This window comes from Oncorhynchus mykiss, chromosome 6, assembly GCF_013265735.2.
Source record: "Oncorhynchus mykiss isolate Arlee chromosome 6, USDA_OmykA_1.1, whole genome shotgun sequence".
Lineage (NCBI taxonomy): Eukaryota > Metazoa > Chordata > Actinopteri > Salmoniformes > Salmonidae > Oncorhynchus > Oncorhynchus mykiss.
Genome location: NC_048570.1, coordinates 62,751,364 through 62,778,748, shown reverse-complemented (window position 1 = coordinate 62,778,748; position 27,385 = coordinate 62,751,364). Strand labels below are relative to the sequence as shown.

Below are 27,385 nucleotides of genomic sequence, written 5' to 3'. Positions count from 1 at the left end.
GTCTCAGCCTGCAATAGATCAATACTTTATTCAGAGAGCGCTCGGTCTTCAAAATGAGAACAATATTTTTATAACACACATACAAATTAACTCACATCAGTAGAAACTCAACCTCTTTAGGTGGGCTGTATTTTTCCACAATTCACAGTTGTCAGTTGTCCTTGAATGTCTCAACTATACCCTCCTCATTTTGCGAAATAGTAACACAATGGCCTAGTGAATCTATAGGGGCGCTATTTCATTATTGGATAAAAAACGTTCCCGTTTTAAGCGCAATATTTTGTCACGAAAAGATGCTCGACTATGCATATTCTTGACAGTTTTGGAAAGAAAACACTCTGAAGTTTCAGAATCTGCAAAGATATTGTCTGTGAGTGCCCCAGAACTCATTCTACAGGCGAAACCAAGATGAAACGTCAAACAGGAAATGAGCAGAATTTCTGAAGCTCTGTTTTCTAATGTCTCCTTATATGGCTGTGAATGCGGCAGGAATAAGCTTAGACCTTCTGCCGTTTCCCCAACATTGTGACGTATTTGTAGACATATCATTGGAAGATTGACCATAAGAGACTACATTTTCCAAGTGTCCGCCTGGTGTCCTGCGTCGAAATTGGTGCGCAACGCCAGGTGCAAGTATTTTTCCATTTGATAGAGAGGAGAAACCAGGCTTCCACGAACGATATATCATCCAAGAGATATGTGAAAAACACCTTGAGGATTGATTCTAAACAGCGTTTGCCATGTTTTCAGTCAATATTATGGAGTTAATTTGGAAAAAAGTTCGCGTTTTGAGGACTGAATTTTCATTTTTTTTTTGGTAGCCAAATGTGATGTACAAAACGGAGCTATTTCTAATACACAAATAATCTTTTTGGAAAAACTGAGCATTTGCTATCTAACAGAGTCTCCTCATTGAAAACATCCGAAGTTCTTCAAAGGTAAATAATTTTATTTGAAGGCTTTTCTTGTTTTTGTTGAAATGTTGCCTGCTGGATGCTAACGCTAATGCTAACGCTAAATGCTACGCTAGCTAGCTACTGTTACACAAATGATTGTTTGCCTATGGTTGAGAAGCATATTTTGAAAATCTGAGATGACAGTGTTGTTTACAAAAGGCTAAGCTTGAGAGATGGCATATTTATTTCATTTCATTTGCGATTTTCATGAATAGTTAATGTTGCGTTATGGTAATGAGCTTGAGTCTGTATTCACGATCCCGGATCCGGGATGGGGAGATCAGAGGTTAAAAAGCCTAGTCGCACACATTATTGGATTATGACTGTAGCATATTTCATACAATTACATGGTTTCAGGGTGGAATACTTTAGTCATCGTCTTAAAACATACAAATTCTATCACGCTGGCATTAGGTGCTCTGTTTACAACAGTGTTTCCCACGAATGGCATTTTGGCAAATGTTTAAAAATGATGTTTTATTGGCGGTTTCATTACAACAGTTGCATGTTCAATAATAGGCTATATAGCCTTTTGAATGTAAGATAGAAGCATATTGTTGCATGCGTTCATTAAACTCTTAATGAAAAATGGCAGTTCCTTGTATGCATGCATAGCAATTTCTGTAGGTCACATCTTTTTACTATTTCAATAGTCATAGATTTTAAAAAATGTGTTACATCTGCAATACATGTTAATGGATGTCAATCTTAGCAGCTAGAAATGGGACAGCAAGAATCTCAAGTTAACATACCAACTGAAGTGACTGAAGTGGATGACACTAGAGCCCAGGCCAAGCCAAGGGCTGGAGGTGCCAGGGCAAAAAAGACAGGCAGGCCAGATTAAAGGGGCCAGGCCTCACTGGGCTGGGTGATGTGTCTGGTAAAATCAGAACCCTGTTGGTTCTCCCAGCAGGAATCCAGGGATTGGACTAATCCAGAATGGAGAGTAGAGCACTCCCTCATAATGGGGCTTGAATACAGGCTTGTAATCTTACTAAGAAAATCCCCCGGCCACAGTGACAAAGTGCACTCCCTTTAAGCCGGGTCATGCTAAAACACGCAAGACATCACTCATGGATAACACAGATCAGTCTCTGGCAGACCAACCATGGGTAAGCTCTTGGTTGGGTAGACTATGGACATCTGAGGAGATCATGCCAGGGTTAAATTCAACTTGACACTGAGTGAAATGTCGTATGGAGCTTTAAATCCTGATTGGAGAAGAAAAAAAAACTGCGATAAACACCAAACTCACTGATGAGCGAGGCATGTTTCCTTTAAGTCACTGATAAGAGCCCTAGCAAACACACTGCACATTAAAACTCCATTATCTGTCTACGGAGGATCTCTCTCCCTCTAGGGCTGACCAGAGGTTTTACTCCACTCGTAGGGTGGACGCTATGTTGACCTTAAAAGGGAAACATAGAGCCTGAGAAGCCAAGCTCCTGCGCTTTGCCGCAGCTCTCGGGGAGCTGGTTATTTTCCTCCTGAAAGAGGATGCTTCCACAATTATTCATACACTGGGAGGGATTACCAAAGACAGGAGTCCAGTTTCACCACAGGGCATGGGCCAGGCTCTGCAGACTTCATGCCAACATAGTTGAGACTGTTTAAGCTACCAGTCATTGCAAGGCGCCCAAGCCTACACTTCTCAACCATCTCAAGCAGGATGACTCAGCCAAAAACACATGGCTCCTACCTTGTGGTAATGTGGTGGCCACCTCATGCCCGGCACAAGACTCAACGAGAAGAGACAGCTATGTCTGTAGGCAGGGGGCAGGGAAGACCAGGTATTTTAAGAACGCCAAAACAAGTTCATCCTGTGTCAGTATTTGAGGCTTCCTGAAAGTGTGTTTGCCCTGGCTGTAGCGAGGCAGAAGTACACAAATGCTCTTGTGCAAATATCCATAGTCCCGTCTGGCAGAGGCAGCTGGGCAGGATGTGACATATGTTTGGCGAGGCGGCTCAAGTGGAGACGGCAGAGACATCCGACTGGTTTAAAAAAATACACACACCCATGAGGTAATTTACTACTTGCTGACGTTGAGCTGGACTAGAAGTCACCCGTTCACACACACAGAGGCAGTGCAGGGAGCTGCCAGTCCAATGTGTCCAGGAATTGTACATTTATGACTGGGGAAGTAGTAAAGTCTAACAGGACCAAACTGGACCTTTAATCTCTACCACATGGGTGGACAGACTGCTGGGAGCACCGACACGCCACCATAGATTTGGCCATTCACAGTCAAACCCAGAAATCCTAGTTACTTAGACTTAACTGAAGGGTTGCAGGGCATGTGGGGAGCCTGAGCTATTTCAGGCCCATTTTAAGAGCCTCTTTGCAGGGGCAGTGAGGCTTGAGTGAGGCCTGTCTGCAGAGAGAAGAAGGGCGATGCTGTAGTTATATTAATTTTCTTTCCCTTTTGGTTCTGTGCTACAGCTTGGTGCCCCTCCAGGGTCTCCCACCAAAGAGTGTGTGTGTTTGGCATACAGTGGCCATCCAGGCGCAACATCTCCAGGTTACTACTCCAATTTATTTCTGTGTGCTAATATACATGTTTAGCAGGGTTCTCTGGTGAATGAGACCGGTTCCCCAAAACAAGCCGTGTTTACAAAACGTGTGTTGAGCCACACTGAGGCACTGAAGTGCTCATTTGTAATGGCTGCATCTATCCTGGCTAATTAGGTTTGACTCAGCACAACGGGAGATTGAGAAGGCAGGCAACAAGTAAAAACTGCCGATTGAGGCACAAAACCTGGCACAAAAATTTCACAAATATCCAGAGATACTAATCAGCATGGCTTTTAGGTGAGCCTACCAGAAAGACCAGGGTTAGAGAGCACTGTCAGCACACAACTAGCCTGTAGCTTCACATCCAAACACGCTGCAGGACATAGGCCTACAAGTACTAGCTAGTTCTCTCCCCTTCTGGCTAACATCCCTGTTCTGCTCCTCCAGGGGTAAGGTTTTATGATATGGCCAAGTTGATGAGAAGAAATACAAGTAAAGCAGGACATATAGGAGTTGACCTAAACATGCAGAAGGTCAGAGGTGAGAGTTCAAGCCTCCCCTCCCTTACCCCCATCCCGACAGTAAGCAGTCGCAGCTCAGGACAAAGGTGTTCTTTCGCATGTTTGGCTATTTGAAGTGAAAATACTAACACTGTGTTCTAAAACCAATCCCTACTAGATATGGGGTATTTCAACATCAACAGGGGAATGCCAAATACTGGACTTTGTTCATGAGGAGTGGTGTGCACATACGTGCATGATAAGGCAAGTCATACCTCTGACAAGTTTGAGAACCTGGCCAGTGTTGATTTCAACTACGGTCTCTGTACACTCATGAGTCCAGCTTTGAGGCCCAACGTTCAGGGTTTTGGAGTTGGGAGAGCAGTCATGGCCAATCCTAAGACCTAGCCTCAACAACAGACAATGGCTGCCAGGGCTGCTCTGTTAAAACCATACTACACTGTGTCCAGATAACTGCCTGGAAATAAGACAGAGGGAACACACACACACACACACAACAACGTTAAAACTCAGACCCTCGATCTCAAACACAAAACAATTACACATGCCATAGAGCCATAGCTATTTTTAAAAAGTGTATATTTCCGGTGATTAGTCTATGTTGCAATGGTGATACGGCTAAAAACACTGGCTGTGTCTGCAGGAGAGGAGGGGGGATACTGGACGCAAGAGTGTAGACACATGTTATTCTGAAGCTCAAAGCAAAGACTGGAAAATATGGAAGAGAGAGCCGAGCTACTGAGAGGAGAGGTCAGTCCCATTTGAGCTTTAGTAATATGGCTGGGGGAGGGTAAAGTGAGTGGGGCTCTAAAAACAACAGGCTGGACTGTGTTGTTTCAGTCCGGGCTGCCACTGTGTGTCTGCGGCCTGGCCCGTGGCTTGTGCGAACATGCAGGCTTATGTGGAGCACCAGTGCATTGTGGGATTACAGCGGAGGCAGGAGGTCTAATGGTCGCCCGAGGGCTTGCACAGCCATCCTTTATCGTGCCTCTTTTCTGCCCCCCCCCCCCCCTCCCCCTCTATTCTGCTCCCCAGGGCATCGGATTAGAGGAAGCGCCACCATTTTCACAATCTGGTCAGCTCCATTTATCTGGGAAATCTGAACGATGAGGCAGACCCACCCCCTTCCCTTCTTTCCCTGTGTACCTGGGTTACAGAGCACCTCTCCAGTTCTCTCTGGCTGCCCTATCGAGAACACATCTGACGGAGCTGACAGCAGCCTGGGACTGGGACACTAGCTCCGACCTTTGTCTGAACACTGAACAAGCATCACAGAGCAGACACGGACACAGGGGGACAGGGAGAGTCTGCACTGCTCACCTACAGAGCAGCATGCACACAGACAGCATTTCCCTTAGTTCCATTTTTTTGTGGGCGGGGCACCAAGCTGTTCAGGGTGGCGTTGTTATTCAACACTTGTTTGAAGAGTGCATTTCAAATCTGTCCCAAAATACAAGTATTACTAAATAGAATACAGGAATAGACCTACTGTTGTGAATTATTCTTGAAAACAATATGTTAACCAAGTTACCCAAATAGCTGGAGTGTTGTGTACCAGGGAAGAATATTACACATTTCCAGTAGGATCTAAAACAGCAGGAGCTCTGTAAACCCAAACTGAAAACAATGAGACTAAATGGCAATTCGGGTTTCCGTTATTTGGATCAGTTGTGTTAATACCGTGAATGATTCACTAGACCAAACACACAACAAGCTCTTACAGTTTCACTTCAGAATTGGACGTTCAGCCATGTTTCTCAAACGTCAAATTTCAAAGTGTAAGGTTAAGTTTTGGCATTAACGCCGAATGGTTAAGGGTTAAGGTTTGGGGTAGGCTTGACTACAATCTCAAAAACAACTTTCTATCTGGATTTGAACATGCAAACTCTGGATTCAGAGGCAAATGCTTACATGCATCCGCCATCCCAGTCCACAACGACCTAGCTAAACCCACTTGAAGGTAACAGCGCCGAAGGCTGCCCCCGTGGCCGAGTTACATGTAACCTCCTGACGTCCTCAGACATGGAGAGACGTCTTATACTGGTTTGTATTACGTGTGAGCTGGCTGCAAAAACGAGTAGGAGTTCAAAGCAATTCAAAACATGATAAATAAGTAGTACGGCATGGGTGTGTGAAAGGAATCATTTGTGTGTTGGCAGCCTGCTATCCTAGCAATCCTCATTTTTTAACATTGGTGCACACAGCGCCGTGTCTTGGCTTCCATTCGTTCACAAAAGCTTAGCCTCCATCTACCCCCTTTGACGAGACACAGGCACTTACTATCGAGACAGGGGTCGCGTAAGAGATCAGAAAGCAGCATTTTTGATAGGCAGACCAAAAAAAAAAAAAAAGTTGAACCCATTTCAACCTGCATTTTATATTGAAAGTCAGTGGGGTTTTTTGCTGATCAGGGGGGTGCAACTAAACTTTTCCACAGAAAATACATCAGTGCAGCACATTCAGAAAACAGCTTCATTTTCATCAGATGACAGAAGCGCACCGCTATTTGGCCAGGAGACACACAAGTAAATGAGCATAAAATGAAAAAGCAAGGTCTTTTTTGCAAAAACTATGCATGGTCATCATATTTTTTTAAAGAAATCATCATAGAAGAAAATGCAGCCAGCTATATTTCTTAATGTTTTGCTTTAAGTTAATCTAGCATTTTACCAGAGAAAAGTAGACGACTTCACCGAGAAAAGTACAGGAGAAAATTAGCTACACACATCTGTGTGCAGTCTCGTGATCGAATACTCATTAGTGAATTCTCAGAGTCCCGTTATAGAATACTCATTAGTAAATTCTCAAGAGTGGAGCACAAGATGCGTCTGATACCGAACAGATATTACAATAAGCATTTTAGATCTGCGTTTACAAAACGCAGCAAGACATTTCTGCGTGACAAATGACCCCTGTGAGAGCTGATATGTAAACAAGGGGTGCATGTTATTTTCCACCTTATCCAATATCTCACCCTGTCCGCCTCTCAAAGCCCCACTAACAATAACAGCTCTGAACAACCGCAGCTTAATATGACTGACGCGAGAGTCCAGTGGCAGCCTGCAATATTTCAAGCATCAAGTATCAGCTGCACGCTTATTTTAATATCTTACAGAGGAAAATTAGATTCAGCCATCCCATCTGTCCTCCATTGGAGAGGAACCTGACACTGCCACCTGAGGGGGGAGGGGTAGAGGGAAGGAGGGATGTGTGCGGCATGTGAGAGAGACCTGCACACTGCCCCTCTTCAAAAACATCTACATTATTGATCAGGCTGGCTCCTGCATGCCAAACCACCTCACTGCCAGCCCAGGCAGGCGAGGCTGCAGAGAAGCAGTCAGGCAGGCAGGGGGACTGAGAACAGAGCCAACACCACAGGCACAAACACTCCTTGCTGTTTTTCACTCATGTGCACATCCATGTTTTGTATTCTAAAGACTGCAGTGAACTGGGAAATGACTTAACATTTACTGATTATTCATGAACAATAACATATGCCCCATCGTTTCTTACATCATGGCCTTCAACAAGGTACTTAAAGCTACACACTGAAATAGGGCTAACTTTTAGTCCTGAACATGATATTGATGACAGAGTTTGACTACTGAAAAAAAATATATTATATACAATCATTTTTAAAAAGCTATTTGCATATGGAAAAGATAAGCTTGTGCCTTCAACTAGGCCCCCATAACAGGCATTCCTGCAAAATGAACATTGCACTTTGACCACAGTTCAGACATATGGATCTCATTGACTTCTAAACTGGAATCCAATTCAATACAATTTTGAACCTCCCCAAAACAAGCGATGTCATAAGAAATGCCAATGTCCATCTGAAGGGATGTGCATTATTACCCCAGGCCCACGTAGAGAAGGCCTCTAACATGGCCAGGGTAGGTTAAGGATAGTCCTACGGGACAACCACATCCCCTCTGCATTCTATCTTAAGACGAATGCTCGAACTGTAAGTCGCTCTGGATAAGAGCGTTTGCTAAATCACCAGAATGTAAAATGGGATGAGGAACAATTATGAAGGAAAGATGGGCAGAGTGATGCAACCAGATGGTGAGGAGAAGAAGTTAGAAAATAAAAAAGGACGAAATTAAGAGATTTTATCAAATGAAGGAAGAGAGCCAGGAAGGAGAGGGGAGGGTTGACTTGAGAATCAGCACCATTCCTGACACAGTGACCAGTACTTGTTTGTTCAGCACAGCCATACCGGGCTCACACACTCGATCAGCAAAACACCCAACATTCTGCTGTTGTCAAGGTAACCATTTCTCCATACTGCGAAACCCACATTCCCACTGGCCCGAATCCAAAACGTGTGCTTTTAACGTATGTGTGCTTTCTCCTGGAGAGTTTCTGCTTCCTTTTTAAAGAAATAAGAAAACCCTTCACAGAATTCAAGAGGAAACATGAGTATGATAAATGAGTGCGTTGTGGACGAGGAGGTCAAAAGGAAATCCAACCTCACCTATGGGGGGGCAGACATCCCTGGTCTCCTGTTGATACGGTCTTCTGAAATAACAGACAATAAAACTGCCATTTCAAAATGGCCCCTAATTAAACCATAAAGACTTTCTAAATGTCAGGCAGGCAGCAGACATGCACACACATCTTCACTACCATGGCTGAGTGCTTGTTTGTGACTGACTAGCTCACAGACACGATGGGAGGGGTTGATGCCCCGCCCCCGACTGTCTACCACATACACATGCCCTAGTGCAACAGCAGAGGTGGATTAAGGGTCAGCCTGAGAACACAGATTTAACAACCACCCCCCCACCCCCCCATTACGTTTTAGAAGACCCAAAAATGGAGACGTCAGAAAACGCACAAAAAAAAAATTCTAAACCAACCCCATAGTCTTCCCTAATCTAAAACGAATTTCTCAGTACCAAGACCAACCCCATCTCATTCTACAGCCCATCATCGCCATCACCACGGTGATGTGTACATTGATATTACATTTACACTCCTCTGCAGAAGCAAATCGGAGGCTGAATGCCAGGTTGTCAGAATGCCTGCGCAGATTTAGCCATGACATTTAAGAAATATTATTTTCCGATTTTACCGTATTATTCATTGGAGAACAGCAGTAGATAGGAAGATGGTTTTAATTTTTATTTCACCTTTATTTAAACAAGGTAGGCCAGCTGTAAATGAGAACTTGTTCTCAGTATTTACAATGCTAGTTTAGATTGCTAATATACTTGTTCTCATTTACAACTGTGACTTGGCTACGATAAAACAAAGCAGTCTGAGAAAAACAAAAGTTACACATGGGATAAACAAATGTACAGTCAATGGGTGTTGCTATGGTGACCAGTGAGCTGAGATAAGGCGGGGCTTTACCTAGCAAAGACTTATAGATGACCTGGAGCCAGTGGGTTTGGCAACAAATATGAAGCGAGGGCCAGCCAATGAGAGCATACAGTTTGCAGTGTTGGGTAGCATATGGGGCTTTGGTGACAAAATGGATGGCACTGTGATAGACTACATCCAATTTATTGAGTAGGGAATTGGAGGCTATTTTGTAAATGATATCGCTGAAGTCAAGGATCGGTAGGATAGTCAGTTTTACGAGGGTATGTTTGGCAGCATGGGTGAAAGAGGCTTTGTTGTGAAATAGGAAGCCAAATCTAAATTTGGATTATAGATGCTTAATGTGAGTCTGGAAGGAGAGTTTACAGTCTAGCCAGACACCTAGGTATTTGTAGTTGTCCATATATTCTAAGTTAAAACCGTCCAGAGTAGTGATGCTAGCCGGGCGGCCGGGTGAGGGTAGAGATCGGTTGAAACGCATGCATTTAGTTTAACTAGCATTTAAGAGCAGACGGAGGCCACGGAAGGAGTGCTGTATGGCATTGAAGCTCATTTGGAGGTTTGTTACACAGTGTCCAAAGAAGGATCAGAAGTATACAGAATGGTGTCGTCTGCATGGAGGTGGATCAGAGAATCACCAGCAGCAAGAACGACGTCATTGATATATACAGAGAAAAGAGTCTATTCGATGCTAATGCATTATGCCACAGGATGTTTTTGTGCTGGTCAAGGGCAGTCAGGTCTGGAGTGAACCAAGGGCTATCTGCTCTTATTTTTTTTTTAAATAAAAATGAATAGGGCATGCTTATTTAAGATGAGGGAGAGCACTTTTGAAGAATAACCAGGCATCCTCTACTGACAGGATGAGTTCAATATTCTTCCAGGATACCCGGGCCAGATCGATTAGAAAGGCCTGCTAGCAGAAGTGTTTTAGGGAGCGTTTGACAGTGATTAGGGGTGGTCGTTTGACCACGGACCCATTACGGATGCAGGCAATGAGGCAGTGATCGCCGAGATTCTGGTTGAAGACAGAAGAGGTGTATTTAGAGGGCAGGTTGGTCGGGATGATATCTATGAGGGTGCCCGTATTTACGGATTTGGCGTTGTACCTGATAGGTTCCTTGATCATTTGTGTGAGATTGAGGGCATCTGGCTTAGATTGTAGGATGGCCGGGGTGTTAAGCATGTCCCACATTTAGGCCACCTAACAGTACGAACCATAAATGGGGGGGAAATCAATACGCATATGGAGTCCAGGGCACAACTGGGGGTGAGGGGGGGGTCTGTAGCAAGCAGCAACAGTGAGAGACTTATTTCTGGAAAGGTGGATTTGTAGAAGTAGAAGCTCGAATTGTTTGGGCACAGACCTGGATAGCATGACATAACTCTGCAGGAGATTGCAACCCCTTTGGCAGTTCTATCTTGGAGGAGAATGTTGTAGTTGGAAATGTTTGAATTTTTGGTGGCCTTCCTAAGCCAGGATTCAGACATGGCTAGGTCATCCGGGTTGGCGGAGTGTGCTAAAGCAGTGAAATCAATAAAACAAACTTAGGGAAGAGGCGTCTTATGTTAACATGCATGAAACAAAGGCTTTTACGGTTACAGAAGTCAACAAATGATAGTGCCTGGGGAATAGGTGTGGTACCCGGGGTCCACAGGGCATGGGTTAACCTCTACATCACCAGAGGAACAGACGAGGAGTAGGATAAGGGTATGGCTAAAGGCTATAAGAACTGGTCGTCTAATGCTTTGGGAACAGAGAATAAAAGATTTCTGGGAGTGGTAGAATAAATTCAGGGCATAACGTACAGACAAGGGTTTGGTAGGATGGGAGTGCAGTGAAGGTAAACCTAGGCTTTGAGTGACAGAGGTTTCGCCTCTGGTGGGACCAGTTAAGCCAGGTGAGGTCTCTGCATGTGTGGGGGGTGGGACAAAAGAGATCTACGGCAAGGTGAGGGGGACTGAGGGCTCTACAGCGAAATAAAACAATAAGGACTAGCCGAGACAGCAGTAGACAAGCCATGATGACATTAGGGAGAGGCATAAAGCAGTCACATATGCTGATCGGGAGAGCTAAGACAACAACAAGTAAATGGCAATGAACGGCAGAGCGGGTCAGTTAGGTACATACAGGACCTGAGTTAGAGGCTGGGGCCGACAGAAACAAAATTAGGTACTGTGTTATTGAAACAGTCAAGGGGGCATCAGCTGTGTAGCCGAGTGATCATCGGGTCCAAAGAACAGCAATAGGTGAGTTAGGGAGCTGTTCAGTAGTCAGTACTACGCTAGGCGAGTGGGAGACACTGCGCGTAGAAAGATAGCGGGCCGGGCAAGAAGATGGTCGCCCATTGAGACGACATCGGGCGACCACGTTGGCGGACCAGTTGTGATGGATCGGCAGGTGAAGACCGCTAGCCGTGGCTAACAAAGACTAGTAGTTAGTTAGCTGGCTAGCTCCTGACAGAGGTTCCAGTTATAAGGAATAAAAACAGCAGATCTGTACCACATTGGGTGAGGCGGGTTGCAGGAAAGTATATTTAGTTCATAGATAGAAAGTGAGATTAAAATGTATACAAGATTATTTTTTTTTTAAGTGGCTACTTACACGGGATAAGAAACACACGACCGACTGTTACGCCATCTTGGAACGAAAAGTTGACTAATAATCCAAAGGGCACTTCTCCCATAGAAAAATATTCAATGTCTTGACAGGATGGATGGGTAGCTCTTTACATTAACAATTAAGGGGTTTAAATCCATTTGAACCCCAGGAAAGAGAGAGGTGTATCAGAATAATTAACACTACCATTACCACCAACATTTCTTCATTTGACATTGATATGCCCAGAGGAAACCAATAGGTAGAACACACCTGGTAAGAGAGGCTACATGTGTGTGAGAAAACATTTTAAAATGAGCATTATCCTCCACCCATCTCCAGCCCCCTCATGTTGGAGCTGTGATGGCTGCACTGAAATAATGAAGTAAACAACATCTGACTGAGTCACAGCAGAAATGGAGGCAGGGAAGGGAACAGCGCTGTGTTTCTGTGGAGCAGCTCACTGCATAAGCAGCCTCACGCACTTAACATTCTGAGACGAACAGGGCTGCAGGAGCCTTGGCTGGTGCACTGACACGGTCTTCGAATGCAGAGAGAAATGGCAGCGAGAGACCAAGAGAGAAACAGAAAGAGCGGTGATTAAAAATGGAATGGAAAACATGGTTGAGGAGATTTACTAGAGGACGAGCCCTGGGGGGGTAAAGGCATCAGCATGCTTCAATTCGGCTGGTACCTAGCCGAACTGTGCTTGCATTCTCCCTTAAAAGACCTTTGCTTGAAAAACAAGAAAAGGGCGGCTAGGATGTTTGATGCAGTATTTCTCAAGTTAAAACATTTGCATGAGGACGAGTTGTCTCTCGTTGAATGACTACACACACTTTGCTGAAGACTCCCTACAGAGTATAGCTTGCATCGAGAAAAATGTGACCGAACAGCCGGAAAAAAACCCCTATCGAAGTCCAAAACGAAGAAAAACATTGAAATGTAGTCGTAATATATGCAAACTCTTCTGAACAGTATCGGCTGGGAAGCATGCGGACGGACGCCTTAAGAGTGACATTATGATGAGAAAGAAAAGTGACGGAGGGAAACTGTGACAAGCTTCTCAGAAACCCATAAGATGACCTCAGTATCGTAGGTTATATTAGCAGCAACGACTCCCCTCACCCAAGTATATAAGAACTAAGGTGGCCAATTACCCTAGAGACAGCAAAGTAAAAAAAAAAAAAAAAATGTTTTTAAAGAAGATTATTCCTCAAAGTCAAAGATGTCATTTTCTCACTGATGTAAGATCTGCTGCTAGAGAGCCTACCTGACCGTTTCAAGGACCATTTTGTTAGTCATTTCCTGTTCCCATGGCAGCAAAGGCAGAGGGGTTTCAATGATGGCGAGTGAATCTGAAGATGGGAGGGAGGGAGGTGCAGGAAGCAGCCCATGGCACATCATCCCCCATACAGCCACCCTAAATCAATTCTGCATTAAGACGGCCCATAGCCATCCACCCACTCACTCACCAGCTCGCTCTCAGCCTGGCAGCCAGACACAACCGATTCATCTAATCTGCTGCTACACCAGCTGACTTACAGGACATGGACATAATACCTGTGGTGCAGAAACCAATGACTGTTATGGTTGTTTAAGCACAGTCAACACTCTTCTCCCTCATCAAGGCAGTATGGGTCATGTGGTAATGTGCTCTGAAGGGGATTTCCATTCCCATAGCTTTGAGAGGCACGCCGTCCCTGAACAGGGGCCTTCACTGTAACGGTAGCTGACCACCATGGCTATTGGCTAGCTGTCAGGTGTGTGTGGGGCGGAGGTGGTATTTCAGAGGATCTCTGTCCTCTGTCACTTCCAATCCTCCCCCATCAGCCAGGAGCCAAACTACCAGCCACCAACCCCCCACCCTCCACCTCTAACAGACACAGTCCCTCTGATTTCTCATTTTCTCCTCATCGGAAACCTGTCTGCCCAGGAGAAGTGGATATGCATGAATTAAGGCTGGGCAGAAATGACTGCCAAGTCCACAGAGGGGATGGGGAACATTTGTGTGGCAGTATGCGTGTACATGCTTGTGTGTGAAAGTCTGTGTGTGGTCACTAGTGAAGGGTATATTTAGTTCTGCTTCCCAAATACCACCTGGAAGATGAAGCATTGAAAACATCACAGATTGCAGCTATAGCCAGCCTTAACTTCTATGGGGTAGGGGGCAGTATTTTCATGTCCGGATGAAAAGAGTAAACGGCCTGCTACAAAGCCATAAAAGCTAGAAAAGGAATATTATTAGTAGATTTGGATAGAAACTCTAAAGTTTCTAAAAAACGGTTTGAATGATGTCTGAGTATAACAGAAATCATATGCCAGGCAAAAACCTGAGAAAAATATCCAGCCAGGAAGTGGGAAATCTGAGGATGCTCGATTTTCTACTCAGCTCCAATTGAAGATAGTGGGATATTGGTAATGTTGCACTTCCTAAGGCTTCCACTAGATGTCAACAGTCTAAAACCTTGTGTGATGCTTCTACTGTGAAGTGGGGCCAAAGGAGAAGGGAATGAGTAAGGTCTGCCATGAGCTGACCATGCGCGTTCACATGAGAGGGAGCTCTGTTCCATCGCACTTCTGAAGACAATGGAATTCTCCGGTTGGAACATTATTGAAGGTTTATGTTAAAAACATCCTAAAGATGGATTCAATACATCGTTTGACATGTTTTTACTGACTGTTACGGAACTTTGACATTTCGTCTGCTTTTAGTGAACGCGCTTCGTGACTTTGGATTTGTTTACCAAACGCGCTAACAAAAGTAACTATTTGGACATAAATGATGGACATTACCAAACATTTCTTGTGGGAGTCCTGGGAGTGCATTCCGACGAGGATCAGCAAAGGTAAGTGAAGATTTATAATGCTATTTATGACTTTTGTTGACTGCATAGTATGGCGGATATATGCGTGTCTTGATTGGGCTCTGAGCGCCGACTCAGATTATTGCATGGTTAGCTTTTTCCGTTATTTTTTAAAATATTTTTTTAATTTTAAAATCTGACACAGCGGTTGCATTAAGGAGAAGTGGATCTAAAATTCCATGCATAACAGTTGTATCTTTTAACAATGTTTATTATGAGTATTCCTGTAAATTGATGTGGCTCTCCGCAAAATCAAAGGATGTTTTGGAACTTCTGGACGTAAGGCGCCAATGTAAACTCTGATTTTTAGATATAAATATGAACTTTACCGAACAAAACATACATGTATTGTGTAACATGAAGTCTTCTGTAATATGAGTGTCATCTCATGAAGAGCATCAAAGGTTAGTGATTCATTTGATCTATATTTCTGCTTTTTGTGAATCCTCTCTTTGGCTGGAAAAATGGCTGTGTTATTCTGTGAATAGGCACTCACCTAACAATCGTTTGGTTTGCTTTCGTCGTAAAGCCTTTTTGAAATCAGACACCGTGGCTGGATTTACAACAAGTGTATCTTTAAAACGGTGTAAAATACATGTTTGAGGAATTTTAATTATGGGATTTCTGTTGTTTTGAATTTGACGCCCTGCAGTTTTACTGGCTGTTGAAGAGGTGGGACGCTACCATCTCACGTACCCTAGAGAGGTTAACAGAGCTCAGAACAACACGATGTGCGGAGGTGTTACCAAACAAACACTCATTCACACACAGACATAGAATCATACAGGATTCTAACAGGTAGAGGCCACGCTTAAGGCTGTGGTGGTCACTCTCACTTCACCACTAGAGCACTGATGGTGCTGGGCATGGGGCCTGGTTGTGGGAAAGATGCATCAACTTCCTGTTCTTACAGGCAGGGCTGGCATGCAGCGCTGTACAAAACACTACAGCTAGGTCGGACAGGTTGTCATTAGGGAACGCAATAACCCTTCATAACAACCCTCTCCACTATCATTCTGTACTCATACTGCCTCGCTCTCTCTTTTAAGGGCACACGCACATTCAGATTAATACACGTTTAAGCTTGAATCGTATGTCAACATGATGTTCCTTTTTTAGATTAGAGAGAAATCAGTGGTGACAAAAAAGGCAGGAGAACAGCATGTCTACTCCTGTAAAAAAAGAGCTTTAGCCTATTTAAAATCTTGGCAATGTTGCAGTGGATCTGTCTTTTTAAGTGGTAAGAATCAGTATCACACGACAGTGTCAAATGAAAAGCGAAGAGCTCACAGCAGCTAGCAGGCCGACCATTCTGCCCTGAAGAGTCATTTGATTCAGAATCCAAGTCCATGCATATGTTATCAGCATTACCATTAGCCCTTCTTCTAACCTTCCACTGCCAGGAAACACACACACACCGAGAATCACCCCCCCGAGCACAGATGAATCTGAAGTTGGAGCATGTTGGCTAAAAAAGCACTTAAAGGAGTGCTTAATGAAGTGCATGCTGCAGAGGCTTTGATCACACAGATTAAAAAAGAGCGATGTCTCTCCACCTCCTGCCTTACATTCGAGGTACTGCATACCTGGCATTCTCTCACTGAAGGAGAAGTGAACTTCCACAACAGCCTTCATTCACTCAGAATTGACATGTTGCAGAGACACTGTAGGAAACCTATGACTTGGCAAACAAACTTTGCAGAAACAGTGGGGATGGGAAAACCGCTGGTACCGCATAGCCCCTCTCCCAAACACAGACACGCTAAAATGTGTCAGTGATTTACTCAATGAAGGAAACGAGGCAAACAGTTAGCTCCAACGCCCTTTACTTCCGGTGAACAGCGTTTCCTGAAGAACTCGAGCTATGCATAGGTAGAGTGCCTTGCCAACTGTGTGAGGAAGTATAGCAGCACTTTAAGCAGAGACACAATCTAGCGAGACCATCCTGAGCAGAAAAGTTGTTTGCAGTGATGTGACTCCAAGTATCGATTTGTAAAAAGCTATTTGGTAGCTTTAGTCAGCTGTACCTGTGTCAAGAGTGTCAAGAGTGCAGTAGCTTTCATCCTATAACTAGTTTTTTTTAATAGTAAGCCAACATGTCTCCAGAACTTATTTCCATGACTGTTCAAAACTAATTTTCTCATTCTCTCTCGTGCCTATATAGCAGCCATGCACTACTGGTCACCTACTCATTCAAGAGAGTCTCTTTATTTTTACTAATTTCTACATTGTAGAACACTAATAGACTTCAAAACTATGAAATAACACAATCATGTACTAACCAACAACAACAACAAAAAGTGTTGAACAAATAGCCACCATTTGCCTTGACGACAACTCTTGGCATTCTCTCAACCAGCTTCATGAGGTAGTCACCTGGAACGCATTTCAATTAACATGTGTGCCTTGTTAAAAAGTTAGTGTTGGACAAGGTAGAGGGGACATTGAGGATAGCCCTATTTGATAGTTCATTAGAGTTACCAGCCTCAGAAATTGCAGCCCAAATAAATGCTTCAGAGTTCATGTAACATCAACTGTTCAGAGACTGCGTGAATCAGGCCTTCATGGTCAAATTGCTGCCAAGAAACCACTACTAAAGGACACCAATAAGAAAAAGACTTGCTTGGGCCAAGAAACACAAGCAATGGACATTAAACCAGTAGAAATTTGAGATGTTTGATTCCAACCGTGTTGTCTTGTGTGGGTGAACGGATGATCTCCGCATGTGTATTTCCCAACGTGAAGCATGGCGGTGGTGGTGCTTTGCTGGTGACACTGATTTATTTAGAATTCAGGGCACACTTAACCAGCATGGCTACCACAGCATTCTGCAGCGATACGCCATCCCATCTGGTTTACGTGACTATCATTTGTTTTTCAACAGGACAATGACCCAAAACACATCTCCAGGGTGTGTAAGAGCTATTTGACCAAGAAGAAGAGTGATGGAGTGATGGAGTGCTGCATAAGATGACCTAGCCTCCACAATCACCCGACCTCAACCAAAATTGAGATGGTTTGGGATGAGTCGGACCGCAGAGTGAAGGAAAAGCAGCCAACAAGTGCTCAACATATGTGGAAACTCCTTCAAGACAGTTGGAAAAGCATTCCAGGTGAAGCTGGTTGAGAAAATGCCAAGAGTGTGGAAAGCGGTCATCAAGGCAAAGAGTGGCTATATGAAGAATCTCTAATATAAAATATATTTTGATTTGTTGAACACGTTTTGGGTTACTACATGATTCCATAGTTTTGATGTCTTCACTATTAGTCTACAATGTAGAACAGTCAAACTCAAAACCCTTGAATGAGTAGGTGTACTAAAACTTTTGACCGGTAGTCTATAGTGAGCAATACATTTGGAAGATCAAATCACCATTTTTTTTTTTAGTTTTTTTTACGTTTTTTTGATATTGCAGAATCGAAATACATATAGAATCATGAGAATCGCAATATCTTATTGTGAGGTCCCTGGCAATTCCCAGCCCTAGTTGTTTGTGTGGGTGTATGTGTGGTTCAGGAGGGTGTTTGTTTAGCTAGCATGACTGTGCATGACATGGCCACACCTGGCTGTGCTGGGGCCAGCCAGGAATGCAGATAAGCATGACTGACTGACAGTAGCAAGAAGGGGCACAGCAGGCCTCAACCCTGTGAAGTTTCTCAGCGTGTGGCTGGTCAGCGCTCTTACTTGCACTTTCAAGTGCTCCAAAAATAACCCTGTTACACACAATTGAATAATTCATAATGTAAAACATTCATAATAGAACAGCAATAGCCTTAAATAGATTTCAATGTGGACCCTGCAACTGGAATGGTTCTCTGAAAGTGCACCGCAAGTTCCACATGAAATTGAAAACCGGCACCTTCAGACCATAGGATTAGCCAAGATTTTCAAAATCTCCTGTGCTACGTTGAAAACGAGACATCATTCCGGGAAATTAGCGTGGAATTTCAAACCTACGGCAGAGTACAGGCACGTTAGGCTTTCAACATGGAAAATAACATCTGTGCCATAATTGTAGGTGAAAAATGGCGTTGGAAGCATACGTAATTAGCAAGTAATAAATTGTTCTGTCCTACTTACATACTCACTCAAGCAAGATAAGGCTGGCGTGTTTCTATAAAAAGCAACACTACCGAGTGGAGTTTGACACACGTAGGACAAATAATGAAAGTAGGCCAACATTTGGCAGTAGGATGATTAACATTCTCAACATCAAAACAGCTTAAGGACTAGCATGATAAGTAGCTAAACTGGTGTTTAGGTTATCTGAATATTATATTGATACTTTGACTCCCAAGTACCAATTTTGCTAGGTAGCATTAGCTAGCGCTAGTTGGCTGTTTAACACAGCTGTAGTAGTGATCAGCTCCACTCAAGGTTTTGCCTTTAGAATGAGAAAATTAACAACTAAGGACATCGTTTTTTTTTTTTACTTCTCCCATTGACTTACCAAACACCAATTTGGTTTGTCGAGTCGATGTTGCGCCTGAGAGTATGAAAACACCTTCAACACTGAGTTTTCCCCCAAGCGGACCATTCCAGTTAACTGCAGGAGGTACAGTGCATTCGGAAAGTATTCAGACTCCTTCCCTTCCCAATTTGTGTTACGTTACAGCCTTACTCTAAAATGTATTAAAACACATGTTTTTCCTCATTCATTTACACACACACACACACACACACACACACAATGCCACATAATGACAAAGAAAAAAACATGTTTAGAATTTACATAAGTATTCGAACCCTTTGCTATGAGACTCGAAATTGAGCTCAGGTTAATCCCGTTTCAATTGATCATCCTTCAGATATTTCTACAACTGGATTGGAGTCCACCTGTGGTAAATTCAATTGATTGGACATCATTTGGAAAGGCACACACTATATAAGGTCCCACAAAGCCATGAGGTTGAAGGAATAGTCTGTAGAGACAGATCTGGGGAAGGGTACCAAAACATTTCTGCAGCATTGAAGGTCCCCAACGACACAGTGGCCTCCATCATTGTTAAATGGAAATAGTTTAGAACCACCAAGACTCTTCCTAGAGCAGGCCGCCCGGACAAACTGAGCAATCGGGGGAGAAGGGCCTTTGTCAGGGAGGTGACCAAGAACCCAATGGTCACTGTGGAGATGGGAGAACCTTCCAGAAGGACAACCATCTCTGCAGCACTGGCCAAATGGAAGTCACTCCTCAGTAAAAGGCACAACAGCCCTCTGGGAGTTTGCCAAGTAACCTAAAGGACTCAGACCATGATAAACAAGATCCTTTGGTCTGATGAAACCAAGACTGAACTCTTTGGCCTAAATGCCAAGCGTCACATCTGGAGGAAACCAGGCACAGCTCATCACCTGGCCAACACCATCCTTAAGGTGAAGCATTATGGTGGCAGCATCATGCTGTTGGGAACCTTTTCAGCTGCAGGAAACTAGGAGACTAGTCATGATTGAGACAATGATGAACGAAGCAAAGTACATAGAGATCCTTGATGAAAACCTGCTCCGGAGACATCAGGACCTCAGACTGAAGCAAAGGTTTCCCTTCCAACAGGACAACGACCCTAAGCATACAGCCAAGACAACACATGAGTGGCTTCGAGACAAGTCTCTGAATGTCCTTGAGGGGCCAAGATCAAAACATCTCTGGAGAGATCTGAAAATAGCTGTGTAGCAACGCTCTCCATCCAACCTGACAGAGCTTGAGAGGATCTGCAGAGAAGCTCCCCAAATACAGGTGTGCCAAGCTTGTAGCGTCATACCCAAGAATACGCTGGCTGTAATCGCTGCCAAAAAAGGTGCTCCAACACAGTACTGAGAAAAGAGTCTGAATACTTATGCAAGTGTGATATGTTTTTAATATGTGCAACATTTTCTACAAACCTGTTTTTTCTTTGTCATTATGGGGTATTGACGAGGAAAAGTTTAAACAATTTTAGGAAAAGGCTGTAACTTAACAAAATGTGGAAAAGATCATGGGGTCTGAAAACTTTCCGAATGCACGGTATGAGACACTTTAGGAAAAGCAGGTGTCAACCAGCCAGCAGGAGTTGACTATCTATAGTCTCAAACACCACAAACTAGTTTGAAGGGCAGTTGGCTTGGCTTCAAGAGGAAACAGTATTTGGGTGCAAAACAAACTGAAGCATGCTTTAACCTTAGAATGAACTATGCAAGGCCATCCCAACAGTTAGGTGAAGGTGCCCACAGGGTAAGTACGACAAACATAAACCTGTCCAAATGAACAGCATGTAGAATAACAACCCACCGCCCCACCAGACAGAGCCTCTAAATCAGTGTCACACTTCACAAAGGAGCTTCAAGCAATCCTGGAAAGCTAGCTAAACGAACCTAGCCATGACACAGTGGCCTCATTTGTCTGAAACACAGTTGTCTATCAAGCCCTAATGAGTAACAGAAAGTTCCTGTGTGCAGGCTTAGTTTAACATCCAAGATCACAGTGTGACACCCATTAGACCTGGCAACGAGAAGGTCTGAATGCAATGCATAATAACAACCAGAGTATAGGCTAGTGGAAACAAGCCAGGGAATATGGTGGAAACAATGTGATGAAAGAATCCTAACTAATGTGTGGTTAAAATACATTGGCAATGTGCAAAGCGCAAAAGCAAACAAAAACTTCAGCTGCTAATTGTTGGAAAGAGAATGACCAACAAACAAACTCCACAAATCAAAGCGTGGTTGTATATAAAAAAAAAATGTAAAAAAAGAATAGCTGAGTGGTGAAAATGTCCTTGGTGGTCAAAGGAGGGTGCTTACGGCCTTTGTGTGATGTATATGGCACCACGGCTGATGAAAACAAAGCGTCATAGCCCCGTGGTGGACGTCCTCTTTGGTTAGGTCTGCTTTTCTGTCACGCACTGCCCCACCCCCCCACCCCCTTCCTGTCGCTGCATTTCAATGTAAATGGCCCAATTGAATGGCTGCAGCTGCCCCGTCAAAAGGACAGCAGAGCTGAAGGCCCCAGTGATTGAGATTCAGCCAGTTCAAGCTCCCCCACCAACCCCATCACAGGGGACATACGAGCCCACGACAACCCACAGGAAATTCAACTGGCTACTGCTCTAATTCTCTGGCACATCTCTAGCCGGTAGCCTAAACCCATTTCTAAAATGGCAGTCCTCCTCTTCCCAAGCATATTTTTTTGTATGTGATCGAGAGGCATTTCAAATCTATGGATAAAACTCTGCTCACTTAGAACTCGAGCAACAGAGGGAGAGGAGAAAAAAAGAAAGACTAAAACATTTACGAGTGTGGAGGAGTGATTGAAGCAAGGCAAGCAAGTCCATGTGAGCTGAGCTCGGCCTCTTTCGGCCCAGACAGCAGTAGAGGACACATCAGAGCTCTCCTCTTTCAGGGGCTCACAGGCAGTGTCTGAAGAACTGGCCGGACAGGCCAGCTACAAAAGGACATTCTCAGTGCCACGTATGGATAAAACACCACGCAGTGCTCTACACATCCAATCAAAACACCAACTGTTGTCTTCAGGTTTACATGACCACCCCCCCCACTCCCCCCTATGATCCTTCCCAGCTCACATCTGCCCACGTTAGCAACGCTGTAGTCTCCCCCACACGCGACAGTAACTGCTCTCTCATACGCAAACAACTTCTTGAACATAAAGTGCTGGACTTTTTGGGAGGAAATACACAAAAGTACAACAGTAACCATCTGTAAACAAGGAAGCAAAAGCCCATCATTAAAGCATTTGCGTCATGACTTTTGGAAAACAATGTATTGGTCTCTGAAAAATAACACTGCGTGCCTCTCACCTAAAAGCAATAACAAAATGTTCTACTTCAAGTGTCCCCTTACCAAAAGATCAAAAACAAAACTGTTAAAAGTTATGTTTTAAAAATGCAGCAAACCAGAAGATGGGAGACCCGTTCCCTTTAATCTAAGAGTCAGGGAAGACATTATCAAAAGTGCTGCAGTGGAAGACGTGAGCAAAACCTGTGACCAGTAGAGGAGGCATCAGACACAGGACTACCCAAACCCCAAATGAGGCTTCCCCAGAGCAAGGAGAATGGGACACAGCCATGTTGTTATGTGTGTGTGTGTGTGTGTGTGAGAGAGAGATGGGAACCAATTTCAAAGAGGTTTAAATGGCATTTGACGGTCCAGGGATTGCACTAGCTGGGAGAAAGCTATAAAAGATTGACACTGCCAAGAAAAAAGGGAAGCAAAAGAGAAGCAGGAGCAGACATCCTTGTTTGCAACAGACCAACACTCAACACTGGGAGAGAGTTTGGTAGAAAGAAGCCAGACCGTGTGAGGACTTTCGGCTGTATTCTCCCTGTGCCTACACACGATGGGTTCTTCTTTCCCATTTCAACTAGAATAAGTAGGTTACCGCAACACACGCACCCCTACTGCTGCTTGGTAAGCATTTCACTGTTGTATTCGGCACACGTGACAAATAAAATTTGATCAACAAATGTAAAAGCTCCATTCGGTGGGCACAGAAGCTTTTGATAGCCAGTGTTCCACATTGGCCATACCTAAATGCTGTCCACAGTATTGGTGGGGCCAGCTAAATGACTGGGTTTCTCATCATAACAAAACCTTCCTTCCCACATTCAAACATGTGGCCTGGAACCAGAGTAAACAGAAATAAAAAACATTGTGATTCAAGAGCCAAAACCTTGTCAGAGCTATGACCCAAGTCAATGGAAACGGTTGCCTGTGTACAAACATTGTTAATCTTTAGGTGAGCAGTTTCTCAGCCCTGCATGCCACAACAAGTGTGGGGGCAATGCAGCTACTGCACACTGACCCCAGGGCAAAAGCATAGAGAGGATGTGGTGGGACGAACCACAGACAGTCGCAGTTCTGATGTTTTGCTGTGTCTTTCCTGCACTGCAGGTTTAGATAGTCGCACAGAGCAACAACGTAAACACAGTAGAGGGCTGCAAGACAGAGGAAGTACAGACTTGCGGAAGCCACGCCACTCTCCTCTACACAAGATATAACATGCCAAACTGAGCAAGGCCATCCAATCCAGACTGCCAGAGGGGCATTGTGAGGTACACTCATTGTTCCCCACTGCGATTTGTATTTGTGCCCATTATTAGCCTGCCTGATAGTGCTGAAGGTGTCACGTTACACACTGTAGGCAGGAGAGGGCACAGTGGGACCATGTCAAATAGTGGCACTGCCATGACCACAAACAGGCTAAACGCTCAGAAGACTTGGGCCAGGACACAACAGGAATCACGGTCTCTGAACCTGAGTAAAAGAAGAGGTTCACTTAGGCAGCTGAAGACGGGGCACACAGGACGGCACAGAATGGCTGCCTTGAACAGGAAATCGTTCTGAGAAATCCCAGCTCTCAACACAGCTCCTGACCTCACTGACCCAGGCAGGACACAATTTCCTGTCTTAGGCTTACACACTACAACAGGAGACACTGGTGAAAATCTAGGCTATAAAGTTCTCCAAAAGGGGAGTGTACCAAGCGTATACATCAAGTAACGTGTGTTGGACAAGGGTACTAGGGCTACATATTGCAGAAAGTTGATTTAATACATCCAACACAGAGCCTTGGTGTATTTACATCAAAAATGAAGGGGGAAGAAGTTGCAAAATAACAACAGAAACTTAGAGACATGAAATTGGCGCTTCCAACATCTTGACAAAGGTGGTGGGGGATTACATGCATTGCTGTGTCTGCAATGAATTTCAATGTGAACGCCCAACAAGCTGAAGAGCTCAGAGAATCTCTGTAAGAAAATACAGCCAGCAGCTCCACTGCAGTGTTTTCAACAGAACTGATACTGCACCAAAACGTTATCAACCACAGTCTACTCCAAGTAGAGTGGTTGTTCGTTAGGAACCTTGCCCTTCTTTTCATGCTCTCCCACAACCAGAAGTCAAAGCCTTACTGTTGTGACTTATTGTTGACTTGAAATATTCATACCATTCCACAGCCTCTCAAATGATAGAGCCTGTCAAGCAATGGAATGATATTGGCACTAATATAGGAACTAATTTGAAAACACTGCACACCTGTGTTACTTTAACGACAACCATAATGACGTTCTTGTTAGGACAGAGTAAATGACACATTTCACAGTAACTGTGTTAATACATTACAGTAAAATATTCTAATCAAAATACCAATCCTGGATCCATGGACCCATGAGTCGAACAGGAAAATGGCAAAATCGAGGAGAAGTCAAGCAACTTCGGAGAGCACGTCTTAGTTGATCTCACCACTGCATTACACATCAACATAACCAATTATTTCATCCCATCTGTGTCTTTTCCAAAAATAAATAAGCAGTTGAGTTGTATGAAATAACGTCACTGGCAGTGATACAACATCCCCTTGAACACATGGTGTTATTCTTTTTTTTACAAAATACATCAGCCTCTTCGCCTGAAGGATGGCACTGAAGCCTTTCAAATACATTTGTGAGTATATCCTAAACACCTATGCAACTAAATATCTAGCTATAACATTAACAGGATCTGTAGGTCAACAAACGACTCGCAGGCTAGTTTTTAGCTAGTATGCCACACTTTTCGCCTAAATTAAGTCCTTATACCTGTCATCTTGCTAGTTAAACGCGTACGCAGTTAGAATGCTGGGTCGGGGGGAGGGTCAGCTAGCTTCATAACACATTTATTCGACTCGAGCATGAAGCCATGTTATCTAGTTAGCTTAACAGCTAAGGCTAACGGTATAACAAGCTAAGCATATCTAGTTCGTTAACGTTTTTCGCCTAACAAACACAGCCAGCTAGCCAACTAATGTTATTTCGTCTTACCTTCAACAGAATCTGAGTTACGTCGACAAGCTTATCCCAGATATTCCTGTCCGATGCTTGTTTTTCCCATTTGAGGCCCTCTGGTTCAGCAATCTGCCGTCCGTAGACATTCGATAAATGCTGCAAACATCTCAGTTGATAATCAGACTATTGGAAGCTAACGTTAGCAAGCTAGGCTGGCTAGTATTTCTAGGCTAGTGCTAACTAGCTTGCTAATTCCTGAACACCAACAACCGACAGAGAACGCTTAAAATCTCCTCGAAAACGTCCGTGTACACTTTTTATTTTGTCACCATGGTCTAAATTGAAGATTTGTATGCTCAGTAATCAAAACTGGAGCCTTGAAAGGTAAACTTAATGTAGCTAAAAACGATATTTTGTTACCGGCTTAATCTTATTTAACGACCCCTTGCAAACTGTTTCCAGACGGGCTTTAGCTTCGATATGCGTCTGAAGGAAAGAGGCCAAATGAAACACTGATTGTGGTTGGCTCTTGAATGTGGGCGGGTACTATTTGTGCACCGACGAAACTGGCGCCATTATGGATCAAATCAAAGTACTAAATCTACATTGTACAATAATATGAAGGCGCGAACATGGTTGACCGAGTACTTCAGTTTCCATGGTTGGGGACCCATCTCCATTACACAGTTGGGAGAGCAAGCAAAGGAAATGGAGTACGAAAGGTTGGGTGCACTTGACTTACCTCGCTCAGCGTGATGGAGTGAGACACCTCATATCGTATTATTATTATTCACGTGAACAAACATATTATTGCATACTTGAATATTATCGTAGTCCAACTCATGATGTCAGTATAACCAAAGCACCTTTACAGGTAACTAGCACCCTAGTTTGACCCAAATGTCCAGATCACAGGTAGGTCCGAATAGCCTATTTCACTTCCAAAACACTTTTACTCGGTGCTTTCATCAATACATGATTTCCTACCGTTGACAACTACAGTCTCAATATCATAATGTTGTTGATGGTGATCTCTGCACACTTTGAAAGTCAGACGGGGGCCTGTTGCACAAAACTAGGATAAGGGATTAAGCCAGGATATCTTGGTGATCCTGGCTCAATTGATCCGTAATCCGGTTGCACTAAAGATGGATAGGGGGCAGGAGGATATGTTATGGTATAAATTACCATGGAGATTTATTCTGTGGAGCTAGCCTGCTCCAGACCAGGCTAAATTCCAGGATCTATTTAATCTCATCCCTAATGTCAGTCAGCAGTCACCACAAATGGAAACCAATAGTTATTTCACTGCTCACTATACATTGTTATCACATATAACTAGACCCACTGTTATTTAAACGTTTGTGATCATTAATTTCAATGATTTTGGATAAAAAATGATTTTTAGATGATGTTGCTATCATTAGATAATTTACAGTTTCCCATAGACTATAAGGCTATATATAAAATGCTAGAATATTAGGGCCACAGAGGGGAAAAAAACACAAGTCATAATATTGTAACCAGTTGTTTTAAAGGAGGACAGTTGTTAAAATGACAGATGTGGGGCATTTCGTGAAATTGTACTTCAGTATGGTTTCATAAACAAAGACATGCTGATGTGCCAGAATATTAAGTATCACATTGTCATAAGTATCAAAACTGTAAAAACAATATGTAGCTTTTCTGCAGAAAGAACCAGCCTCATAAATTTATGACTTTATCCTTTTTCTTCAGTGTGGCCCTAGTACTCTGTCATATAAACAAATACACATTCCATATGAATATAAAAACACAATGTGTAACATTATGTTCCTTTATTGAATAAGGACAAAACAAAGCAGGTA

The 27,385-nt window shown here is 43.7% G+C and overlaps 1 protein-coding gene across 7 annotated transcripts in view; it reads right to left on the bottom strand.

Annotated features, from left to right (window-relative positions):
• The window catches only part of LOC110526939 (ankyrin repeat domain-containing protein 11), a 194,487-nt gene extending 168,444 nt beyond the window's left edge, over positions 1–26,043 (bottom strand). For all 7 annotated transcript variants that reach the window (XM_036980649.1, XM_036980651.1, XM_036980647.1 and 4 more), the window contains exon 1: positions 25,575–26,043. The gene's annotated coding sequence lies outside the window, so the exon portion shown is untranslated. The remainder of the gene's footprint in view (positions 1–25,574) is intronic.
• Positions 26,044–27,385: the final 1,342 nt, after the last annotated feature.